This window comes from Corvus moneduloides, chromosome 3 (assembly GCF_009650955.1).
Source record: "Corvus moneduloides isolate bCorMon1 chromosome 3, bCorMon1.pri, whole genome shotgun sequence".
Classification (NCBI taxonomy): Eukaryota; Metazoa; Chordata; class Aves; order Passeriformes; family Corvidae; genus Corvus; species Corvus moneduloides.
The window spans coordinates 83,131,456-83,157,289 of record NC_045478.1 but is presented as its reverse complement, the minus strand read 5'-3'; the positions used below and the strand labels follow the sequence as shown (position 1 = coordinate 83,157,289).

At 40.7% G+C, this 25,834-nt stretch overlaps 2 long non-coding RNA genes across 3 annotated transcripts in view; one reads left to right on the top strand and one right to left on the bottom strand.

Moving 5' to 3' along the window:
- The window catches only part of LOC116441013, a 31,138-nt gene extending 6,249 nt beyond the window's left edge, over window positions 1-24,889 (top strand). Inside the window, exons 1-4 of one of the 2 annotated variants that reach the window (XR_004238840.1) lie at window positions 8,637-8,839; window positions 8,994-9,084; window positions 21,083-21,206; window positions 24,066-24,889. This is a non-coding gene — a long non-coding RNA (uncharacterized LOC116441013). Of the gene's footprint in view, window positions 1-8,636; window positions 8,840-8,993; window positions 9,085-21,082; window positions 21,207-24,065 lie in introns of those variants that run through there. The other variant, XR_004238841.1, reaches the window with a different exon arrangement.
- Window positions 18,520-24,607, bottom strand: LOC116441011. The gene is made up of 2 exons (XR_004238838.1): window positions 24,540-24,607; window positions 18,520-22,001 (listed from the first exon to the last, which is right to left on the bottom strand). It is a non-coding gene; the product is annotated as an uncharacterized LOC116441011 (long non-coding RNA).
- Window positions 24,890-25,834: the final 945 nt, after the last annotated feature.

Below are 25,834 nucleotides of genomic sequence, written 5' to 3'. Positions count from 1 at the left end.
TGTGATTTGATAAAAAAGTAGTGTGCACCCTTCTTTAAGCACTGGCTGAGGTTAAAATCTGTGATTCTTACCTATTTCTTTAAGAGCTTACACAAAACTGCTACTATCAGACAATAATAAGAATCATGAAATTTCTATGAAAGGAATTTCTTTTTTATTATGAACTTTACACCTCTTCACTTATTTCAGTAAATGCCCAATAAAAGTGCAATAAATCCAATACTGTAAGTGCACATATAGAGGGTTTGCACTCCGGGCTTTGCAGCTGTCTGGCTTTCCTGCTGCATGCAGTACCCAGCCTTCTGTGGTGCCAAGGGCTGCTTTTGGGACCTTCCCAACACAGGCTTGGAAAAACCCACTTTGCCTGCAGCACGTGCTGCCCACTTGATGCCATGCTTGAGAGAGGGAGGAAAATAACCAGCAGTGGCTGATGCCCAAAGGCAGATGGGAAGGGAGTGGGGCCAGGTCTGCACCCCTGGGAGGGAGAGGGGAGGAAGGAAGTGAGGGCTGTGCTCCCTTTCCAACAGGAAGGGGCTGAGAGCTTTGGTGTGTGGTACTCTGGTTAGTACCACAGGTAAATGTAGAATTTGTGAAAGAAATTCAATTGGAGGGAAAAGGCAACCAAACTTTGTGTCAGCAGCTGCTTGTACTGAAACAGGCAATAGCCTTGAAACTTGAATTTAACAGGGAAAAATTAAACTGTATGTTTATGCTTTACTCATTTTCCCCTATAAAACCCAATACAAATAGTAAAAATGGGAAAAAACCCAAACAAACAAGCCAACAGATAAATGAAGGTTGAAGCAAGCTGAAAATAACTCTTCTGTAAGACTGACTGTAACCTTGCATTTGTGATACCCCTATCAGTGAAGGGAAGGATGTGAGGGAGGTAGGGAGATGGTAGGAGCCACCTCAGCAGCCCCTGTTTCTGCAAGAGCCAATTTGTGTCAGTACCTTCCCAACTGGCACAATTGCTTCTGCCAAAATTTCCTGAGTACAGAGACAGTTTTCCCTCCAGTCCCAGCTGGAAGAATAGACTCTCCTGAACAAGATTAATAGGTCAAACCCCAATTTTTAAATCTCATACAGGTACCCAAATATGACCACTTGCAGGCTTTGCTTGCTGAGCTGAGAGTGTGAGGCAGGGTGGGATGTGCTGGAGAGATAATCCTGTTTGGATGTGGACATCCTGTGTCTATCTAATGAGAGCTCAGCCTACGGGGCAAGCCCTGCCATAATATTTCCCCTAATAACCAGAGACTGAGTCCCAGGTTGTATTCTGAGATTTTTGTCTCTGGCTTTTCTTCCAGAAAAATGAAACCTACCTGTTAAGGTCAAAAGGCAGAGTCGTCTTCTCTTACCCATCCTGTTTTGTGTTCTCCACTGCCTCATTCACCCTGATTTATAGCTATGTACAGGAAAGCAAAATCAGCCTTCCTTGCTGGTTACATTCTTTTTTTAATTTTTTTTTTTAGCTCAGTCCTATGTTTGTTTGAATTTTGATCATATTCTCCTTGAGCCCAATGGTGACCTACTGCTGCTGACTGAGTGAATAATTACAGCAGCATTTTGGATGCCAGAGAAGCAGCAGTGTGTTCTGCTGGAAAGGTGGTTGGTGCATAAACCCTGTATGCTGGGCTTTGTCCCCCCATCTAATGGTCTGTTTGGGCTCCAGGTGGAAAGTTCTCCTGTGGACAACTTCATAGTGCTGAAAGAGAAATATACAGCTGTTGTTTCAAGGGATGGATCCAAGCTGACTTGCAGCTGCACAAAAATGTCTCAACAAATTATGCCTTGATGAATGGTCTCCCTCCCAGGCCACCAAGAAGCAGCGGAAATAAACTGTTCTCCCAGCAAGTGCTTCCTTAGATCTGGTCACCTGATCCCAGCCTGTCTCCTCCTCTTCTCTCTGTGGTATTTAGCTCAGCACAGTGGCACATGCTCAGAAATGCCTCTGGGAAGGGACAGAGCCCTCTACAAGCAGGAGAAATGGAGCTGAGCTCCTCAGAAATTAAGGTTTGCAGGCAACATGAGCATAGGAAGAAGTGCTCAATATCATAGGGCTGATGGAGTGAGAGGAGGAAAGTGAAAAAAACTAATGAGAAAAGGAGTAAATATTCTAGAAGACCTGTAGTGTATGGGAAACAAAAGGTAGCAGGGAAGGAAGGTCAAGGCAGGGAAGACTGGTGGTGGGGAAGGACAAGTAAAAGAAGGAGTGAAATGCAAATTAACTAAAGAGCAGAGAAAAATACATTCCCTGTAGTAGGTGGACATGGGTCACTGAGGAGGAGGAAAAACTCCTATGCTTTCATTGCTGTAATAGGAGGATGTGGCTGCTAGATCTGCTCAAACAGTAGTTGGGAGCTGCCCACATGCTTCTCCAGCAGGTCCTGATCCTGAGTATGTACTGTTAGACACCACAGTGCTGAAAAGACACTAAGTGCTTACAGTTGTGATACAAGACAAATAGACACTTATTCCTGCGTAGTAAAGAGAATACTGCTTAAATATTTGATTGTGTTTCAGTTTACGGTAGTTTACTGGTGTTAAAGCATCCAAAGCAGGCTCACAAAAAAAAGAAAAAAATCCACATTTTCAAGCTATAAATTATTCTGGTTGATTTTCTTTTTTCCCATTCTAGACAAAAGTAATCATTTGACAACCGGCTCCCTCAAACAATGCAGCTCCTGATAGTCTCATTAGAAACTGACATATTCTCTCACATGTTGAACAAAACTACTGAGAACGTAGTAATTGATCATTCATAGATGCAGACTGGTAGCTAATAGCATCCTCACTTACCTTGTAAACACTGAGCAGAGTTAAAATAAATTCAGGATGTATGCATGCGGAAAAGTCAATTGCAGCTGCATCAGAGATGAACCAAAAATGGAAGCATTCAGAAGTGCTAGTGGAAAATCCAAATAATGACCCTTGGTAGATGTCAGCCTGAGAGGATAACACATGCTCTGTAAATACATGTAATTCTGTCCGAGTAGGTGTACCATACAACTGGGTGCTGAAGCAAAGCACCCAGTAAGAAAGCTTCTCCCAGTGTGGCCTCAGGACCTGTGTGACGTTTCCTTTTCTAGACACGTCGGCACTTCAGTCTCCATTGTATAACTGGTAAAGTAAACCAATGCAACTACTGGATAGGAAAGACAGATGAAGGTGGATGTGCCCCTGTTTATCTACTGGGGCTGTCAAGGCTTCCAGGGCCCACTTCAACAAGGAAATATTTTTAAAGTCCACATTTTAAAAGTATTAAAAAAACCCCAAACAGGTAAAAAAAGTCTGTTTACACCTTGTGAATACCTTAGGGTGTGCTGGATGCTTCAACTCACTGACATTTTGGAAACTAGCCCTTTGAATTTGTCATGCTTGACCTGTGGTTGCCGCTTTGCATGGGGCAGCAGCATGTACATGGTGCTGGTGTGTTACATGTGCACAGCCCCAGGTGGCCAGGCAAAACAGGAGAGCTATTACAAGCACTGCAGTGCATGGAAATGGCAATTTTATGGATAATACTATGTGGTGATTTATTAAAAGCTGTGATTCTCCAGCAGCTTTTATTGTATCATCATAAACCAACACTCCAGTATAGTGCATTAAACCGGGTAGTTCTGTTGGCTCTTCACCAGGGCTGACAGAACTATATGTAAGATTGCATAAGCTGATAAGCTGAAAGTGCCGTCAGTCTAAGTGTATCATTAAGAGAGGAGAAAAAGCCACATGATCAGCACAGTGTGGGTGTTCTCAGGGCAAGGGAAGCCACTACAGAAGGGTGAATCCTGCTGTTCGCTACATCAGTCAGGGACGGTGGCTTGCAGGCCTGGGGTGACTCTACTTCAGCACCAGTGACAATAATGGCAGAAATTGTCTCTCTGGGTTTAACCATTAGGGCAGGTAATTGGAGCTCATTGGTTCCTGCCCCTGCTCCCCTGCTAACTTGCTGCAGGACATTTGGGTTGCAGCTTGACCTCTTTATGCTCTAATTTTCCCTTCAATAGCATGTGAATATTAGCTGTTTTGTTGAGGTGCTGTGATACTCTGTTAAATGAGGGAGCATGTGGGTATGGGGTATGCAGCATTATTAGGATGTATACAACTCTACGTTTTGGGAAACATTTATATTCCACCTCTTAAATATCTTTTGCAAATGGAACTTGCAAAAAAGCAGGGCAAGCACCGCTAACACAGCTTTGCCACACACTGTCAAGTGCTTATAAACTCTATTTATAGCTACAGTTAAAGATTCAGATATGCAAGCACTCCATTAAAAGACCACATTAATGAGCCCTTAGAGAAAATATCTCACAAAGCCTTTTGAGCTTGTAACTGCTCAGTTGTTCAGGGCTTCTTGCTTGTTAACATTCATAAAATATAAATACTGTCTAGTAAACACCAGCAGTTTGTGGATCACAATGACTTACCTCCCCAGCAGTGCTGCGAGGTGCAAGGGGAGAGGCAGCGGCGGCGCCACTGGGGTGGCCGAGCTCCGCCGCAGGCTGCCGGGCTGCACATGTCGCTCACCCGCCGCCTTATCTGGGGCCCGTCTTTGCTCTGCAGAGCTGAGTGGCAGATTGACTCGCAGGTCAGTATCTGTGAGTATAATTTCAGAGGGAACAATCAAACCTATTAGCTGAGAGTGGCAGAGCTGGGCCTCCTCGCAGCCGCAGCTCCTGAGCGTGGCAAGTATTTGGAGCAAAATTTAATAGATAAAAATCACAGGAGATTTTTTCTTTTTCCTTCGACATAAGCTAGCTGATGAGAAGTGTCATTTGAAAGAGAAAAAAGTTGCTATATTTGATTTGCCATTATTTCCCCGTTGTCCCTTCCTGTCTGTGATTATACAGTTCCCATTTTCTCTTCTTTGTCTCTCACAGATTCCATATTTTAGGTTGTGACAGATGCTCTTGCTTAAATGTTTTTGATATATGTTTTATCTGAAATTGTTTTATCAAGTTTGCATTGTGTAAACAAAAATCGCTGGAGCCCATTTAAGAAAAATTGTCTGTAACCTTTAATATTGCATTTCCATCCATCCACAAGTCACAAAGCACTTGAGCAGTACAGAAGGCCATTTCTGTGTTTATACCTGGCTCTCAGCAACCTGCAGAAGCTGAGGTAGGGCAAGATCAAGTAACTTCTTGGATGCTACTTGCTGGCCCATGTTAGCAACCAATCTCTGTCCTTGTCTTTGTGCTTTCTGTCCTGTAGCCTGTCAAACAGAAGGTGCTCTCCTGGAAGGAATAATTCTGCTCACAAAATGAAAAATAAGGACAGCAGGCTTTAAAAAGCTTCAGGGCAGTTCTTACTGTTCAAATGTGTCATTGATTTCAATACTGCATTAGCAGGCTTGTTAAGCAGGATCTAAAGTGCTTAGCTTTATTTTATGGTGGTGAGTACCTGATTGTTCAAAATATTAGCATCTTATTGTAACAGCAAACTGGCTCGTGCCATAAACTGCCCGGTGCTGAGACTGCTGTGCCATTACTGAGTGCCTGATAAAACAGGGTCATTTGCAATCAATTGGTGATGTAGGAAGGCAGGGGCTGTGACACTTCCTGCTGCTCTCCTCATTAATTTCCATTTATCTGCCTAGCTCTGTCTGTTGACAGAGCATTGCTGTCTGTCCCATGTCCTGTGCACAGGCTCCTGCTGAATTCCTCCCCCTGAGCCCCACTGCATTTCTGTCCATCTGTGGGTGAGACTCACATTGACTGTGCCAATAACCTGGGACACAGCAAGTAAAATTCTGTGGCCCAAGGGGTGTATTGCTATTCTGGGAAATCTGGGTGGACTTCCCCTGGCCTGGCATGGGAAGCTGGTCCTATGTGCAGCAATCTGGTGGCCAGAAGAGTCTGTATATCAGCCAGTCAGATGGACATCTCCGTGTCAGGCAAATCTTGACTCCACTGACTGTGCTGACTGACCCCCACTAACTAAAAGGGAGCATGATCCAATCCCCAGGAACAAGCCACCAGGAACAGGCAGTACCCTGACTTCAGGGTTTTGGTCAGCCAGCATAGCCAGCCCTGACCCTTCGCACCTGCAGGCACAGCCAGGGTAGGCTTTTCCTTCAGGCCATTTTGGTGGAGATAACATACCTCTTTAGGGAGTGAGCAGGAGAGCAAAGGCTGGGGAAAAGGTGGAGAGGTGTGGAGGAGATTGGTTTTGTAACCCATCATCATTTTGTATCTGGGTTTGCAGAAATGGCCCTGTGGGGCTTCAGCAGGGGAAGTATGAGGGTCAGCAGTTCTTATGGTCTTCCAGGAGCAGCTGGCAATGGAGCCGGGGCCTGGGGACTTGGGCCTTACCACAGCGACTGCCTTTCTCATCCTCTGGGGACTGAGCATTCCAGAGGTTCATCTCTTCGTTTTTTGCATCTGTGTAGGAAGCAAATTCCCACCACTGAGGAATTAAATACTTTAAACCACTCCAAAGCAAATGGGTCATACCCGTGTTCTGCATGCTCTTGGTGGGAAAACAAAGCAAGATGTACAAATCCTTGCTATCAGAAGCGATACTGGCTGCAGACTGGCCCGGGCTTTAGCTGGGTTAAGTACATTTATGTTAAGCTTCTGTGTAAAAGCAAAAGGGAAAATGAGAGCGAATTATGTGGGCAGGTGGAATGAACAAATTGGTGTTGGCGGAGGCGGGACTTGTGTGTGGGACAAAGGGGCTGGAAAGTGTTAAAAAATAGGAAGCTTCTCAGAGGAAAGCAGCTGGGCTTCTGAGAACAACAACAAAAAACACCTAATAATTTACAGAATTAAGAAAATACTTTTATTTTCAACTGAATTAGAGTAAAGCACTTGAGTTCATTCACAAATATGAATCTTAACTTTTGTGCCCTGGTTTCCCTCTCCATATAATGTAAGTAATAGCACTTTCTTTACTCACAGGGTGGTGTGAAAGCAAGTTCATTCATTTCTGGGAAGCATTTGTGCTATATGGGAAGTATAGCAAAGACTATGAATATACAGCTAAAGCTGTGGGCTGGCATTGAGGCACTTGGCATCTCCCCAGATATGCCATGTATCATACAAAAAAGCCAGGAGAGGAGGGTACGAAAACACAGGCCAAACTTAATGAGTTCTGAAATCAGGAACATATGAATCCCCAAAATTAGAAGTGCAAAAGCTTTGAACTCTCAGAAAACACCCAGAGTTCTCCACACTTCTCAGAACACTGAGAGGGGCATATGTTTTCTTAAAAAAACAGCAAAAGGCAGTGAAGAGGTAGGATGCAGTGGGGAAATACTCAAAGATATAGTCCATGGAAATCAAGAAATCTGTATACCATTGAGGAATAGTTCTACTTGGAATAGGGACAACCACTGTGATTGACTGGGGAAACAAAATGAGCAATAAAGAGAGAAGAATATGAGAATTATAAATCAGCAGGGTCAGTGCTGCAGGAACAGGTAGAAGAGCTGATTGTGAAAGAATGCAAGAAAATGATCCAAAAAGCTGAGACAGAAAAAGAAGGGAAAAGATGTGAACATGATAAAAGTTTTTATAAATTTGCTGTGTAGGAAGCTGCAGGGCAGCTGGGGATACAGCCATCATCTTCCTGAGCAACAGGATGGCTACCTTGACTAAAAGGGGAATATTGCCTGGAAAATGAATTATTACTTGTACCTCTGTCTTCAGTAGAGAGAGATGTGAAGTCTGTCACAGTTTCTAGACATTTTCCAAGGACAGGAAAAAAAAAAATCATTAACTCTAAAGGTTACCAGGAAATCAAACAATTGACTGAACCCACCTAGATAGAGAACTATTTAAAAATTGGGTTGTTTATACCCCAGGTTTATCCTAAAAAATAAATGTCAAAGGAATGAAATAATCCAGGAAACTTAAGCTGGCTATGGGAGAGGTACCAGAGAAACTGAGAGGAGACATGGCTGCATCCCAGACTTTTAAAAGGAAGTAACAGAGGAAGAATTGTCTATCAGCTTCAGGGAGCACTTAAGACAGCTGATTATCATTACTAGAAAAGCAGATCAAACTGGACACCAATTATTTTACTTCATTAAATAAAAGAAGAAAAAATGTGTTAAGAGGAATAAAAGATTAATTTTAGCATCCGCAGATTTCAAGAGTACAAGGATTCAGTGCCCTATGAGACGCCACTGAGTAAGATGGGAGATATGGGACTGAGTTTCTTGATGTCAGGCTTGATTACTGAATCCAGGTGATAAATATGTAGCAGTTACTTAGGGTAGGTGGATAAGGGAGTGACATGCTTATATATTGAACTCTCTTAGCACTGTACAGTTGTCACTTGGAAGAAACAGCACAAGGAAGCAAAGACATCAAAGAAAGAGGCATGAGGGAGAGTGAAGAGGAAGAAGGCTTTTGGAAGCAGAGAATGTTTGCACTGGTATATGGAATTTAACCTGAAAAAATGTCAAGCTGGGAAAAAGAAAGTCAAGGTAAAGGTGCCTTAAGGAGATAGCTTGGCCGAGTCAGCATAGGAAACATATCTGAGGATAGCAGCCAAGTTTCTGTTTGTGTTCCTTTTTAAGGTTCAGGGAATTAAAGAACTAGGCGTGAATGTTGCAACATCTAATTTTTATGTACTTTGATGGAGTTCATAACCTTAATGCTTGCATTTGCAGTGCTTGAGGAGACAGAGCTACCCAGCAATGGGCCTCAGAGCTTGTTTCATACTAAGCTGGTGGTTACCCTACAAGAAGTGCTGCAGATCCCCAGTGACACAAGGTGGTTCAGCAGCTCTTTCTGTGCAGTGTTTGCTGTGGAACAGGAGCACAGCTGGAGCTGGGCTGCAGGCACACCTTTCAGCTGACTTGTTGCAATCTTCTGTCATGAAGGTGATCAGAGCATGTGGCTGGGATATGGGGACATTGAGTTCAAAGCTTGCCCTCCCTTCCTGGAGATCTCCTCTGTGAATCCTTCTTGAACGAGGTCTTTTGGATTCCTCCTAAGGAAAGCTTTTCTAATTTTTGTGTTGCAATTCGTTCACAGAGAGAACAAGACCTGGGCTCAGCAAGACTGTCCTGCATGGCCCAGGTGCCCTTCTGCTGATGTTCATATTTCAGCATGACATGGAAAGTGGGTAAGATTGAACATGTTAATATTGAAGTTTTGGGTTCCAGCATTCATCTGCAGAAGGAGGGAGGCAGAAGGGCGGTAAGTAAGGGAAAATGGGCAGCCTTAAGGGCATGTAGAGCTCTAGAATTTTTGAATGGAAGAATATTCAGATACATGGAGGTAGGAGAAATTGAAAGAAAATGCTAGATTTCAGCTTACTGCAGTAGATTATGCCAGATTGACTGATATCTTTCTTTGATTAAATTGAATTTTATGTCCTAGATAAAGGAAATACTTAGTTCTCCTGCTCAGGAAATGTAGATGCCTGGTGAAACTGGATGACCTGAGAATTAAAAAGGGAACTCTGAGACAGAAAATTATTTAGCTGATGGGGAAATGATAGTGGGTGAGTTTCAGAGGGGAGGTAATGGAGTGCAGTTAACAGAGGAGTTTCTGAAGAATCATCTTCAGGACCTTGGTACGAAAAGGAGGTAATGACATTTTCTGCAGCCCCTGTATGAACAGAGAGGAAAGGCTGATACCCCGGGCCCTGAGCTGATCACAGAATGCTTCTGTGTCAGTGGAGGCAGCCGGGCAATCCCAGTTAGACACTGAAGGTAGATGCCTACAGCGAGCTGCTGCGAGTAGCTTGCCTTCCCCTGAGAGAAATACTTCCCTTAATGCAGGAATTTTACTATATCAATGTCTCTATGTATTTCAAACTGGTATTGTTAAGCTGTTACTATAAATGATATGTAGACCAAGCTACAAGGGAGACCATGAGATGCCAGCTGCATTCTCATGCACGTTTTCATGAATCTAGCCCTGCAAAGAATTGGCAAAATCTTTACTAACTCCCAGCTGTGACAAAGCAAATAAGGGATCCTAACATCCAACCTAACTGCTGTTGGCATTTACCTATTTTCAAAGCAATTATTTTTGTATTTCTGTGTGTAGATAGCAAGAAATGAAGGAATGCCAGAGCTGCTTTGCTATGGCTGCAAAGCTCCCTCTTCCACACAGTAGACATTTGCAGTAACGACTTTATACTTTCCTCAGAAGATGCGGGCTGCTCTTGTAGGAGATCTTTACCCCTAGTGAACTCGGGCAATAACACATCGTGTGTAGACACAAGGCCCGTCCTATACTTGAGTATTACACAAAACTTATTTTGAAACAGGGTTTAGTCCTGATGGACTTACATGGACAAAACCAGCCCGAATTTCTTAGTACTGAGACAACTTTTACCTCTCAGGGGCTGGGCTTTGTTAAGACAGTCATGCATCCTCAACTTATGATCAAAATGCATTATAAAACACTGCTCCATACCATCTTCCTTTTTTCCCCTTTTTTCTCTCTTCTCATTAATTTCAATCATGTAATAAGAAAAGCCCGGTTATGTTAATTGGTATGACTCCCCCTCAAGGGCATTGTGAAGCATGAAATAATTCTATTCATTACTGACAATGCAGGGACATGAGTTTTCCCCGGAGGACCTGTTTCATCTTGTGATTTGGTGACCATATAGAACAGTGATAGGATTAGGGACATATTGTTTTAAAATTAATTGTTTGTCAGGGGGAAGCTGGAAGATGGTGGGGAAAGAGGAAGCTTAAAATTCCAGATATTGTTCGACTTTGAGGTTCTTGGAGGCTGATGCATCTAATGGGTATTTATCAGGCAAACCCAGCTGCTGAGCCATCATTCACCCCAGCTCTGATTTTCTTTTTAAAAGGCAGCTGAGCTGGTGTTTGAAACATGCCACAGACTGGCAGAAAACTAAATCAATGTAAAGCTGGTCAGATTCATTTCTCCTTTTTATTTTTGGGAATCAGAATTTCATTTCCCTAAAATGCAGTAAGGGTTTGGGCATGAGCTCCCAGGCTGTCCAAAGATCATTTTGGAAACAGAGCCACCTTGCTGGAGTTTGGCCTCCCCTCTAACAGGTCCTCCCTATAACCTGACAAGCAAACGCTGCAGTCCTAGAGCACAAACCTTGGTGATTCTAGCTGAGAGGAAAAACCAATCTTTTTTTTTTTTTTTTCCTTCTTTTTTTTTCTTTTTGCTGAGCTAGCAAAAAATCATCTATTTGTACTTTCGCTGCATTTGCAACATTTTCATTAGCAAAGGGCTGGGGTTATTTTGGAAATCAGGCTGCTTTAGTGTGAGGAAGTGAACCTCCTGACGCTATGTCATTTCCTTTGTTTCCAAACAGCTTCTTGTCTGAGCACACAGCCTCCACTTAACATCTGGCTGCAAAAGAGCAGGGAACTTTCTGCCAGCCATTCCTCTGCTCTTTCCCTTGCTGTTCTCAGATGATGTTATCAAATCTTTACTGCAGTTTTAATTTATTGGATGAACGTGCATGCTTTTGCTTATTGTTCCTTCCATGCCCTGGATGGATTTACTGGTTTGGTGACAGCCTTCCTTAGCACTGAAGAGTAGGTCCAAGCCAGCAGTGCCGCACGTTGCATGGGTGTGTTCATTAGCTAAGTGCAAAATCCTGACGAGCGTCAGACACATCTATTGTTCCATCTCTTAGGCAGTCTCTGCTGAGGATTACTCATGAAAAATAATCAGTAAAATACGTTGCAGATGAAGGCTATGACAGGAGAGATAACCCTGCCATTAAAGGTGCAATAATGCAAGCACGTCTCCCTCACACAAATGGAAACATGGATAAGGTCTTTTAACTGAATCAATAGAGATCAATGCAAAGGCAATAACTCAAGAAATGGATGCATTAACCAGAGAGCAAGAACCAATATACTCTGAAGTTGAACCATGGCTCTGGAATTAGATGTACTGAGGGGATACAGACCAGCTTACTAAAAGCAGTTGAAATTATAAACAAAAAACTGAAACAGAAATAATTACAGGTTTTCATTTTAATCATGTTGTATGGTAGAAACTGAGATTTGGGGGAGGCATGGGAATAAATTAGCCTTATGATCAGGAGTGAATGACCTCTTTTGCTCTTTGGGTTATCTACAAGCCAGCCATCTGTAACAGACGATGTGACTGACTTGATGGAAAAGGAGCAACAACATCTAGGGATCATGTAGTCACCTTCTCCAGGCTACCCTGTGCTGAGAAGACCACAGGCTTTCCTGTTGCATATGAGTAAAGGCTGGGAATACATGTTTTGTATTTCTACTCACACGTTTTCAGAAAGAAAAACCCCAAACCAAACCAAAAATGACAAAACGCCGCAACAAGTTGCAGGTTTGACAAGCATTTTGGAAAGGTTTGTGCTGTTGGAAGAATGACATAATACCAAGCTAATATGCATGTGAGAGAGCCAAAATCCCCACTGGAAGAACTGTGGAAAAAAACACAAAGGGAGGGGGGAATACACAATAAATGTGGCATCTGACAAGTGCAGCTGCTGCCACTGTAGGTATCCTGTGCCTACAACAGAACTGCTGAAAATAGCGTGTGGTAGGAGTCTACCCTGGGATTTGGAGTCAGACGCTGGCTTTATGCAGCTCCCACAGTAATTGCTGGAAATGTAAGAGTTTAGCAATGCTGGAAAAACCCCCAGCAGGCTATAGTCGCGTCTAAATACACTTAGTGCGTGATCTTTTCTGGATTTTACCTTGTCAAAGAATAGACTGAAATGCAAAGTTACCTGGAGTATATGTTTGCATTCCTCAGCCTTGTTATCACACCCACGATTGCTCCTTCACTTTCCACGCCTTGCCCATTGCCGAACTTTCCCATTGTTAGGGAAGGTGGGGGTGAGCATGGCAGTCGTGCCCACTCCTGCAGCAGCTGAGAGCAGGACGGACACTGCCTGCATGCTCCAGGGGCTGCGGGGTGCAGCAGGCTGGCAGCTGCACGCTGCAGAAAGGAGGAGGATCCGAGACATTTCCTTAACTCTGGAGCTGGCTTCTGCTGAGACTGAAAGCAAAGGCTGCAGAGTGCATTTGATCCCCCTGTCTGCTGGCAGGGATTGCCCTGATAGAGATCCCAGCTAGGGCCCTAGTGCAGGTAAACCCTAAGATGTACTTCCATCCCTGCAATTTTCCAGCCCACTGTTGGGGATACCTGGGAGTGTATGTTTGATCACTGGGAGACTCTGCAAGAAAACAGGAGGGGCAGAAGCCAAAACACTGAAATCAGATTCTAGAGATGCAACTACACCTTTGAATACTCACTTCACTGCCATAGAGCAAGGAGGAAAATCTTAGTAAGAGACACTTGAACCTCTTAAGAATCATCTCTTGGCAATAATGACCTCTCATGCATATTTATGTACAGCACTTAGCTTTATAATGGACACTTGAAAGACATTTAATTCATTTTTTGCCTAGGAATGAAGCTATGTGGAGTGTGGCAGAAGTGTTCCAATGTCCAAATATTAAAATATAGAAATGGTCCTGGTATTTCTTGCATGCCAGCCCAAAAGCATGTCTGCTTCAAACAGGCTTTCCTGGAAGGATTTCAGACAGGTCCTGGGGCTTGGTTAGGTCTGTAAAACCTTTTTGTTGCACAGAACTTAATGTTATTCATTATGCACTGAAAGCAAAATCATATGACTACCATTTCCTAAGTAACATAATTATCTTATTGATTCTTATGGGGCAAAACACTACTTTTATTGTTAATTAATACTGCCAAATCTGGTTATGCAATTCTGGATATAGGAAGTTCAGTTTAATGTGTGTTTATGGGGAAAAGTCTAAAAATAAATGCTTTAACTTTTTTTCCTTTTCAGAATGTGAGTATAGATATTCCTTTGTGTGATCCCTATTATTAACACTGCAGGAAATACAACCTATTATCACTTTTAATCAGGGAAAAAGAAGCACAGATAATGAAACAGAAAAATACCCTGTGAAAAACATATTTAATAAGCTTTAAGTAGCTGAACCAAAATGCACAAGGCAAAGAAACGTGATGCTGCTATTATGGAACCAAAGCTATTTTTTGGGAAATGAAATGAATACTTGCATAATTTCAAGGGCTTATACTTTGATTCTTATTTTACGTGGAAATGTATCAGGAAATTCTTATGCAGAGGGCACACAAATTATATCTTGTCTGTCCCATGGAAAAGACAGTAAGAAGGATTCATTACACACTAGGACATACAAAGACTTCGTGATTCTTTCAATTCTCAGCCAGTGCTCTAATGAAATTCAAGCCTGCTACATCTGCCATACTACACTGTTAATTAGTTTTCTATTTATTTAGCAGATCTAGAAGTGGAAAGCAATCTATTGCCAGTGAATTGTTTGACTTCTATGCTAAGTAGGCTGCATTCCAATCCTCTGATGTTGAAACTAGCATGAATCCAACTTTCATCTCATTGCCATGTCAAATTAGCACCCAGCAGATTCTACATACAAAGACTTTTTTTTTTTCCTCATTCATTTGTAAAAGACCTTGGAAGTTCTTGGAAGTCAAGAAACAGAAGCTGAGCAAATTTTCTTCAATCTCTCTCCATCTCCCTTACATGCTACAATGGATTAAATGTAGAAGGTATAGAGGCTGTGGTTTGTTTATATTGAAACAGGCACATTATTTTAAGCAGACCATGTTCACTATTTAAAACAAAAAATACTGATGAATATTCTGCAATAGTTTGAGTAAAACACTATCCAGCCTAGGAGAAACCCAGAATGCCTTGGCAAAGTTATGAGATTACTTTTGCACATGCTTTGCCGTTTTCTATTTCTGTCTGAATTCTGTAATATACTGCAGCATCCAAACACAACATGGTGTATGTGACTTACTCCTGTCTTGCAGTGTCAACAAAGTCACTGGATTGTGAAAGTATAAAACAAAGCCAGATGGAATTAGAAAACAAATTGGCTAGAAATGAAGCCATTAATCCTGTCTGTACTGCATTGTAGGAGCTACAGTGTGCTGGGGGGAGTGTGAAAATACAAACCTGAACCCTGACTTTGGAGTTTGCCTTGAACTTTGGGGTTTTTCTAAAATCTAGATACAAACTCTGAATGTGCTTTTTTGGATCAGGCTAGTCGTAAAGTAGCCATTATCATACAATTAATTAACAAAATGCTGTACCGAATTTTAGCAAAGCATTAACAAAATTGGCACTGATCTTCTATAGCACTGTTATTTGTGGAGCATCTTTGATAAAATTCTTATAATACTCAAGGTGTTGATTTTGAGTAATACACAATGTAAATCAGAGAAATACAATATATAGCACAGGAAAACAACATAGAAAAGCTGTGCACCAGAGAGCACACTGGTGGTACTGTTCACAAAAGAATAGCTCCTTTCAAGAGAGAGGAAATAAATCTCTTTTACTAGACCAAATGATATTTTTGGAAAAATGTTTTTGAATTTCAGGTCTGAAACAGAAATAGTGAACTTTAACTGCTGGTTAAAAACCAGTCCATGTGGATTTAACTTTATTGTTTTAATTGAGATGGCTGGAAATTCATATAAGAAAAGTTTTTTTAAAAAAAGATGGGATACTTAGAAAGTTTGAAGCCGAGACTAGGCTCAGAAAAGAGTAGAAATGAGAAGATATCTGAAGGAGGCAGCATAGATGAGAAAGGGAAAAATGTGCCAAGTTTTGAACTGCAGGAATGTGCTCCCAACTCAGCACAGAAAACCAGAGAGAAGACAAGTGAACCCAGCTCTTTTATTGATTTAAATTAATGGCTGGCTGTCTTTCTGCTGTTTGGAGTAGTGGGATTTTTTTTTTTTCCCAGTGATAGATATTTTCTTGACTTTGCTATTATTTCTTTAGCATGTTCCTCTCTTTCACCATTAGGGAGAGCAACCTAAAAGACTGGTAATTCTAACCCTGGGGAAAAAAAAATAGTTCAATGTAGTGATATATTTAATGGTGACAAGAATTCCCTAGTGCTTCCTGGAAGCCTCCATTCCTACAGCTCAGTGTTTCATCATGGTAGAAAAAAGGAAACAAACTGAATGAGTCAGAGTAATTTTCCTAAATTTTTCTAAGTTGTTTTCCTGACTTTTTGGCATATTCAAAAGGACTGAACAGTATTCCTTAACAAAGCATGCCATTAAGTAAATGTTACATGTTTAATGGTTAGGTTTGAACTTTTGATAGTCAGGAAAAGGAAAGAGTATAAGCCAGGATTTATTAATTTTTTCCAGTGTTCAGAGAGCTGAATGGACTGAAACAAGCAGCTGAGGCTGGAGGCAGAAATCTGAAGGCTAAAATTCTGCTAATGAAGATCTGTGATGTATAAGCACATCTCCCAATGATTAGGAATAAATCCATGAGTTTCAGGAGCCTTACATATCCCTGGTCTGCAGTTTTTCCAAATGGATAGATTATCTGCATAAACATACGAAACAGCTGCCAGAAAAACTCCTGCTTATTATGAACCGCTCATAATCTTTCTGTAAGTTGCCAGAGCTGGATCTCAGCCGTAACTCCCCTTGTTTCTACCCAGATGGGAAAATTTGGCTTTATCATATCTGTCCCTGAGTTCTTGGTGTGCGTGATATGGTACATCCTCTCTTACTGGTTGCTTCTGCCCCAGTTCAGAGGCGGGCAGAGAGCTCATCCTGCAAACAGCTGCTGCAGCATTTCTCTTGTGATCAAGTTGTGTCTTATTTTCCACAGTAGTATAAGAAAAGGAGTTTATCTAACTCCCATATGCAACCAACAGATGCTTGTGAGCATGGATGCTATATAATCAATGAATGATAACTTATAAAATCTTTAAACTTGCAGAAAGAATTCAGAATTTCAGCAAATTTTTGTCTTGTCTGGCTGGTTGTTTCCATTCGTTATAGGAAAAAAAAAGCCAGTTGTGCATAAACTCCATCTGTTCTTATGCAGTAATGTGTATGTGGTTGGGAGGGATATTGGAGCAATGTGGTTGAAAAACCAGAGAAACTGAATATGAGATCAGGATTCCATTTGATGCAGGGAAGAGGCTGCAATAATAAGCAATTCAACTTTTTGCAAAAATATTGGCAGAAAAAATTGATTGTTTAAGTGTGATGTATGCCTTGAAAGAAATGTTCTAAGTTATTTAAATTATGCCTTCATTTTACAATGCTCTGTAGTATCTTTATACCAACTACACCTCTAAGCCTTGCTTATGTAGATGCTGTACTGAATTCCTTCTCTCGGTATTCAGTAGAGCAAGATACAGACCTTACTGAATAGTGGAATGAAAGACTGAGAGCGAAGGTGCCATTTCACAACATGACTGACATAACTCAGTTTAATTGTTCCTCTGGTCTGTGATACAGAGTTTTGTAACAAGATTTAGTTGAGAAACACACAACAAATGAATGAAGATGGTAAAATGTAATTTTAATTGTAGGAAAGATAAACATTTGTGGAAGGATGACACGAGCCATATATTTCTCCTAATTTGTACTCCTTACTTTTCCACTACCTATACTCTGTAGTAGAGGTATCTGGGGTAAGATGTGGACGTAAATTTGTGGTGTGCTACAGCACAGCAGCCAGCAGGCTGTATTACTGTAACAGGCAGAAACAGTCACCCCAGAAACCTCTACATTTCTTTGGGTCTGATGCAATTTTACAGAGCTGCAAAACAACTCTGGTGAAATCGTGTTTATGCCTGGAGATCCAAATGGATCGGAGAGACAGCAAAGAGAACATGGGGGAGGAGAAGAAGCACTGAGCTCTACTTTCCACAAAATAAGGCCTCTGGAAATAAGATGGTGCCAAAATCTCTGTATTTGTTATGTGCTTAAAAGGTCCTTTATAGTTTATGCAAGAAAGATCCTTGTCCTGACAAGCTTACAGGTTAATTGAAACCTTTGTGTGTCTGCACAACACAGCAAAATAGAAAGTGGAAATACTATAACATTGTTTGTGTCAAAATATACGCTTCAATTGTATCAGCCATGAGAAAAGGGTGGATTTTAATGCAGGACAATGGGACGTAGCACATGGAAGCTGACCGAACCAGCAGCTCAGGGAGAGTGGCTCCCCAGAAAAAGCCTGGGTAATTAGGCAGGAAAGAAATGATGCAGAAAGCTTAGAAAGTCAGGAGTTGTGAGACATATGGAAAGAACAGTAAACTGAGTAGATTTAATTGTCTGCATTATGTGTTTGAAGTTGGAGAAGCAGGTGAAGGGAATAAGGAAGATGTGGCCACCTGAGAGGCTTTAAAGATATCATCTGAAACTGAGAGGCAGAAGGGAGGTGAGGAGTTGAGCTCTGAAGAAGTAGTAAATTCAAGTTAAGGAAAGCTGAGGCTAAGGTACATCTATTTTCGAGGCAAGCATGGCAGTGGAAAATTAAGGTAAGGAGAAAAAAGGAACTTGAGGATGAGATGTGTATTACAGGGCCAGAAGAAGGAACAGAAGCATTAGAAAAGGAAGGAAACACGGCCTTTGTAGGTGGGAGAACAGTAGTCTAGTAGATTATCTATGCAATTTATAAGCAAAGCAGTAGCAGAGGATAGAGGGTTACCCTTGCTTTTAGTGACCTCTCTGAATCTATATGCAATACTCAGTCTCAAGGAGTTTATTTACAGATTTGCTAGTAATAGAAGCACAGGTAAAAAAAAATCATACGGAAAGTCATAGAACTTTTCTAGTCAGCACAACAGAAGCAAAACAGGGTGAAAGTTTCAGTGATGTGTATCAGAGTATGGTCCAATACAACAAAATAAAGTAACTTTTAAAGAAAAGCCGTTCAACTTTTCAGGGAGGAACAGTTCTCTGGCCCTCCAGACATTGTGTGCTTGTGTGCTTTGCACTGTATTCAGTGAATGAATGCATTCTTAAAATGTCTGCAGTTACAAACTTTATTTTCCACAGCACATGCCGTCATGCCTCTGGCACTCTGTTTATCACCTCCTTACTGTGGCTGCTCTGTCCCATTCACGACAAGTGCCCTTCGCCACCACCCTCTGAATTCCTCTTGGGTTCATTTTGTTCTTTGCTTCAGTTCTTTGCATTTTTCTACTTTCATGTTACATTTTTGCTGCTGCTGCTGTTGAGAGGCACCAAAGCTCTCTGCTAAGTAATTTCCTTCTCTCTATAGCTCCTGATTCCCATAGGCACTGCTGAACGTTTCCCTCCTTCTTTCGGGAAAGGCTTTCTTCTGCAGGTAATCTGGCACCCACAGCATTAGTTTGCTCCTTTCTTTCTGTTTGCAGTTCGCTGTGTTTTTCCTTAGGTGAATCACAGATACCAATGAATACTTAGGTTTTTCTGACAGCAAATAAAAAAAAAATCTAACTCCCATCTGCTGAGACAGAGGTTTTCTCTGAGAAGTGATTAAAGTCATTTCAGTGGTTTTTAAATTTTGGAAGACCTGACCAGTTTGAGGTGGTGGCAAGGGAAGATGCAGAAGAAACCTTTGTACTTTCTCATCCTGGGGAATGTCTTCTTTGCATGTTCCTTTTATTCCATTTACCTTTGAGAAAACAAGCTTTCCATCAACAGAGCCTTTGTTCCCCCAAGATTTGTGAAGGATAGAGATCAGGAGTGAGAAGTACCTAAGTTAGAGCATCTTTCTTCCACTATTCTTCTTCATCATCAAAGGCCCCATTATGCATTGGCCACTCCAGCATTCTAGTGGATTGGAGGGAATTATGCACGTAATTCAGCACCACGTACAAATTATTTAAAAGAGGCTACCTGCTAGGATATCATGCAGTATCCAGTCTCTTTCACTGGGCACATTGTGACAGCCTGGTGGGCACTTACACTGACTTAATGCAGCAAACCCATTGCTAAAATGTAAGGTTTTTTGATGTGGTGTCATCAGTAATATAGCAGTATACACAAAAAAATCAATTATCTTCTTTGATAATACATTTGAATGTCACAGTTAATATCTGCATATTTGCTAACTTTTTAGAAAGTGTTTTATGCTTTTGATTTTATGTCTTTTAAAAAAAGGTAGTCATGTTGAGAAATACAAAATGCCGAGTTTGAGACTCAGTTTATTTGCAGTTAATGATGTTGTGAAGTTTTCTGGTGTTTTAAGTTCTATGATTTCTACTGCTGCTTATTCTGGGGTCTTTTATTGCAGCATGTTTAAATATCTGATATGACAGAAACAATAATACGATGAAATCTCTCCTTTTTCTGGTACATATCAGACACTGTTTATGAGACACAATTTTAAAACCTTCCAAATACAATATTTGGAATTAAAAATATTTTTTTCCTTTTTCTATTTTTTTAAGAATAGCCCTTTTCAAGGGGATATTGTAATTTTAATCATTGTTCTGGAAAATTAGGAATGAAATCTTGGCATCACTATATCAAGTTATTCATTGAAGTCAGGTGGGCTTGAATCTTCTTTCTAGTTTAAAAAATTGTGTTACCTGGTTTCATGAACTGACTGCATTAAAAATCCACTATTCAGTTTATGCTCAAATATTCTTTCTTCCGAATTATAAGAACCTGAACAAAGGTAATTATTTGCTTCACATCCCATGACAGCAGGATAACTGAGGCCATTTACTTTCATGCAGGAAAGCTGAACCCACTGATACTCAGGAAACCATTCTGAGAAAATAAATAATATCAGCACAGTTCTCACAGGTTTCACTCATGTAGGAATGCTCATTCCCCTCTTCCTTGCTGGCAAGAAAATAATTTTAGAGTAAAGAGATCTCATTCTGCAGCCCTGGGCTTCTTCACAGAACAGCCATAGTATGATGTGAGATTTAAGGTCACTACTTTATTTCACACCCTTTACTGGCTTCAGACACAAACCTTCCCCCAAACCCTCTCCTGTGCTTGGAGACACAGTAGGTCCTCATTTCTTCCTGCAGGTCTTTCCTTGTGACAGTTTTTCTTTCTGTCATCACCTCTGAAATCCAACCAGCAAGGCACTGTTCAACACAAATCAAACACTCTCTGTCGGAACTGGAGCAGAAACCTTTATCAGAAGAGATATTGCAGTATTGTTCTTGGAGTTTTAAGCAAACTGCAGCACTTTTCTGTGGTGTAGATGGCCAAAAGGGAGTGCAAGTGCCTCTGTGAATGGACACACAAGTCTTTGCTTTGCTTGAAGTTGCTAAAAGTATGTGCTGTGCATTTCTTGCTTCAAGGTTCCCTAAGGTGCCAAACCCAGGTGAGAACTCACATGGTCAAGCTGAACATGGTGCCGTCACCAGGCAGCTGCACAAGGCAAGATCCCATTTCCGACCTCTCAGTTTCTGTTTCATGCCAAAGGTAAGAACAAACAGACACACCACCTCTTTAGATGGGGAGATCTGTCTTTACATTCATTTTCTAATTCACTGCTAAAACTTAAAGCATCCAACACATTTTGCTGCTAATGTAGCCTTCTGTGAATGAAGATACCAACACCCAGAAGCTGTTCTCAACCCTCAAACCCAATTATTCTAAAAATAAAGCCCTTATTGTGTTTGACTGAAGTTAAATAAACTTGAAATTCAGATTTCTTTTGAAAAGAATGGTCTGCTAATTGGTGTTGAGTTTTAAATGTTTGAGCTTGTTTATTTCTTTCACTTCCTTGAACGATGTTTCAGAAACATTCCCGTTATTACAGTCTATTAAATCAGACCTATCAAAAAGGAAACATTTATTGATATCTTGAGAAACGTGTGTGCCTAATTAAGGTTGTGTTGCTGTGCATATTTTATATTAAAGTAAATGTTTCCTGCAATTTGACTTTAATCAGGTCTGAAGGGCCTTAATAAGTGTTTGGCTCAATCATTTATTTTTTGCTCCTTTGCCTGGACCAAGGGAGGAGGCTCTGTATCAGTTTGCAAAGTCACATATTTTACCATCAGTTGAGGAAATTCTGCCACATGCTGTAATATCTATTTAATACATTTGTTCCTGGAAATGTTGGCAGCTGGTAATAAATGCACATTCTTGATGGAGCTGGTAAATCCAAAAGAAGTCTGGAGTATTTGTAGATTGTCATTTTGAAGTGTGATTAGACAGCTACTTTGCATATTTCGTGGCTCTTTCATCCAGTTTTACTTGGAGCTATGATTACTAGAAGAAAAGATAAAATATTTTTAGGTTTCTGAATTCCTGGTTTCCAGTTTATGAGGTTGATTTTCTTTGTCTCGCACTGTTGTGCAAGGTCCCTCTTTGTGCATGTACTGTTATCCTTTGCTGTTTCCTTAACTACCTTTCTTGTTTTGTGTACAGCTACCAGTGTTAGAGAGAAATTCACTGCCAAGATGTAGCCATTAAAACCCCTGTCTCAGGCATGGGCTCTATTTTTCTTGTGCTGTCCTTCATCTCTATTCTTAACTTAATCCCTCATTAAGTAGGGTGTTTTGGTGCTATAATTTAAATGATATGGTATGAACTGATCTTAAAACACAATTTAAAATATTATCAGAGAATAGCTATCTTTGTTTTCTCTGTGAAATACTGTCAATTTTGAGTGAAATGTTATATATGCCTATGTCCAGGTTTTTGGAGGAGCCATTCATAATGCGAGAATAAGCTTATCTAATTAACTATAACATTTCTGTCCAAAAGCTGTGTAATAGATTGTTATCTTAATTCTGCTGGCAGAGGGATGTAGTAATGCACAACCCTTTAAATGGTATATTTAAAAATATATATACACATATCTACCGTATATTAACATACTGACAGATTCACACTTACAGAAATATGTATATATAGATATTTGTGTGGGGAGACACAGATTTCCTTTTCTTTTATCAGACTTTTCTATATTTTGGCAATCTCTCTGTTGCTACTCTAATTAATATACTATGTAATAGCTTCAAATTAAAGCTGTGATCTCCCCTGTAATAGATGGTTTACACCTAATAGGGAGAGATTACTTTTGCCAGTGATATGATGGCCCAAATAGATGTAGCAGATGATAAGAGGAAGAAAGGAAAAATCGTTACTGCCCACTAAAGGGCCACTTACTGATAGAACTGTCCTATGGTCTGATCAAACTCCTGGGAATTACATGTGCACTGAGAAATTCACCAGTGCCAGGGAGTGCATCCCAGTGGCAGTGCTGTTCAGAAGAGCCTAGGGACAGTTTTCCCCCAAGGCTAACTAACACCTTCCCAAAGACTTGCCAGGCATTGTGGGATGAGTTGCCATGCTGTGTTGGATGAAATCTCAACAGTATGAACGCGGCCAGCCCAGGGTGAGCAGCATTATGGTCAAGTTTTACCCTGGTTCTGTTTGTTAAACTTTTTAGATAAGAGGCAGAAAAAAAATCTGTATCAAAAGTTGACATTAAATTAAAACTTCTTTTGTCTCATTTCAGTGTCTTTTTAGATCATTACTCTTATTCAGATGACATTATTCTTAACAATCACTCTAGTAAAGTGACTAAGGCAGTGTTTAAAGAACAAAACAAGCCCTTTTATCTTCCTCAGACAAATACCACAAAATGTTAATTGATTAGTTTCCAGCTTTGGCTTTTTGTTTTGGTTTTTTTTTTGACAAATGAAAAAAGCTAAAATAGCTGGTTCAGTAATGAACTTTTTGAATGCTCCCAAATTAGATTATGTAATTAATACTCAACTTACGAGCATTTATATTTGCAAACTTAATAACAAATTCAGTCCACACAGTTTAGGAACACTAAATGATCTTTAAGAAGAAATAATGCTTGAGGTTTCTGTAAACTCCATTTATTTAATTCCTGTATTCAATAGCTTTGAAAAGAAAAATTCTCACATTTTGACAAAGAAAATGCTTGACAAACAAATTAGCAACGGCTATTGCTTTAAAAATGTCAGAAATGGAATGGAGGCAAATTATTGTGTTCTGAAACAGGGAATAGTTATTGAAATAACAGTATAGTCTCCTCAGTTTACGCTGTTCTCCTTCAAATAAGTCTGTAACTTTTGCCTATATCATCTTTTGCCTTTCAAATAATCACTTTGTATCTATAAAGTGTGAAGATTCTGCTGGCAAAAGTAACAGGTAAGAAAATAGCTGTCAAAGAGAAGCCTCTTCTTCTGCCCTTCCTCCTTTGTATGGAGAAATTCAAGCAGAAGAAAGCAGGATAAGAAAAAATACTGTGCTTGGAGAATAAAACTCTCACAAATCCACTTTCCTCCTTCCTAGGACAGCACTTATTGATATTGGAAGCTGTTTGCCTGAAGAACAACCATGAACCTCTTGATGATTTGTGAAGAAATCTGGAGTTGATTTGTGTAAGAGGGAGGAATGATGTTCTGTTTTATTCTCCCAGCATCTCACAGCCGTTCTGTTATGACACTTAAGCCTTACAGGAGTTCCGTGCCCAAGGTAGTAAATCTTTGTGTCTAGAGGTGGGCTCAGGTTCCCTCATCAATTAATTAATGAAGGTTAAGTGTCTGAAGGATATTTCTGGAAACTAGATTGGCCGGGGAGTCCTAATAGGACTGTGCTAATGAATCTGAACTATGAATTTGAACATTGCTTCTGTACATGAGAAGAAAAAAGCGTGCATCACCCATAACTTGAGAAAACTTGCAGACCTGTTTTGTTGGGGATTTTTGTAGACCTGTCATTCGAGAAACTTGTCTAAGGACATATGGTAGACCTCTAAGCACTTACTGATAATTGTGGCTTCAGCACTTGCACATTTTTGTCTGCTACGAGCTCTATGTCTTTCTCTCAGCAGAAATTAAGGCATCTGTGAGTAGAGAGAATTTTTGTGTTTTACATCTAATTCAGTTGTTTAGGCACCAAAGACAAATACTATAAGCCTGTTCATCAAACTCACAAAACAGAATTTTTTTTCAGATTCTCTCTCAGTTCAGTGCTGTCCGTGGGGATACACTTCCCATCTGTGAGATGACTCTGTCACACTAGTATGGAAAGAGCCAGACTTCTCATAGCTTAGGCAGGTGGCAGACTCCATTTAGAATCCTATGATTCAGCTGTAGGAAATTTCTTTTTGAGAAGGAAAAAAAAAAAGGGAAATTTATGCAGGATGCCATTTGGAAAGATCTCAGCCTCAAGATTAGGTGGACTCACGAAAGTACTTTCTTGAAAACACTTGGCTGCATCCCACTGCCTTCAGATATATTGTGACAATGCTTCAGAATCAGTCTCAGGAAAAAGGAATATTGCTCATCTTTGATGTTCACCATGAAAGTTGAGTATTGAAAGAACTTACCTGCAATTTCCAGTGGTATGTATTGTGGGTTTCTTAATTTTTTTTTAATCCTTACATATCTTGCGATTTCTGAATTTCAACTAATTCAGAGCAAAAATAGTAAAAAATGTAGAGTGAGTACAAACAAATGAAGGGGAGCTTCTATTGTTGGAAATCTTAACGTGTTTGGTAATCCTGACAGTGGTGTAATTTGGGTGCTTATAATCAGTTCCATTACCTTTTTTTTTTTGTTTTTTTTCCCCTGGAGTTAGGATTTTGCACTGGGACCCAAAGCCTGGATCTGTTGTGGGACTCTTGATCAAGAAAGTGAGGAATGTGCTCCTACCCTTGGCTGAAGCAAAAATCCATAAGGCAGAGGATCACTAGGTAGGCTCACTGTCTTGCCTTGAAGAATGCACTGAAAGCATCAGTCCTGTATTTGCACAGTGGAATTTGTGTGTTCTCATCTTTTGGAAGCAGAGCTTATTCTAATGGGTTAGAAATCTGTAGATGCAGATAGGTTTCAGCAGAAGAAGCAAAGCACTCAGCTTAGGTAACTAGTTTATGTCCTATATTCTATTTAAGGAATGTGAGCTACCTACTGCACAGGCCACAAGTCCCCCTGGTCTAAACAGGACTTTCTGGCTCCTCACACGGCCCCTTTCCACAGGAACCTCTGGGCCTGGAGAAGGTGGCTTGTCCTTGGTGTCAGCATGCTGCCCAGAGGTGCAGCAGACAGGCACGTGTGGAT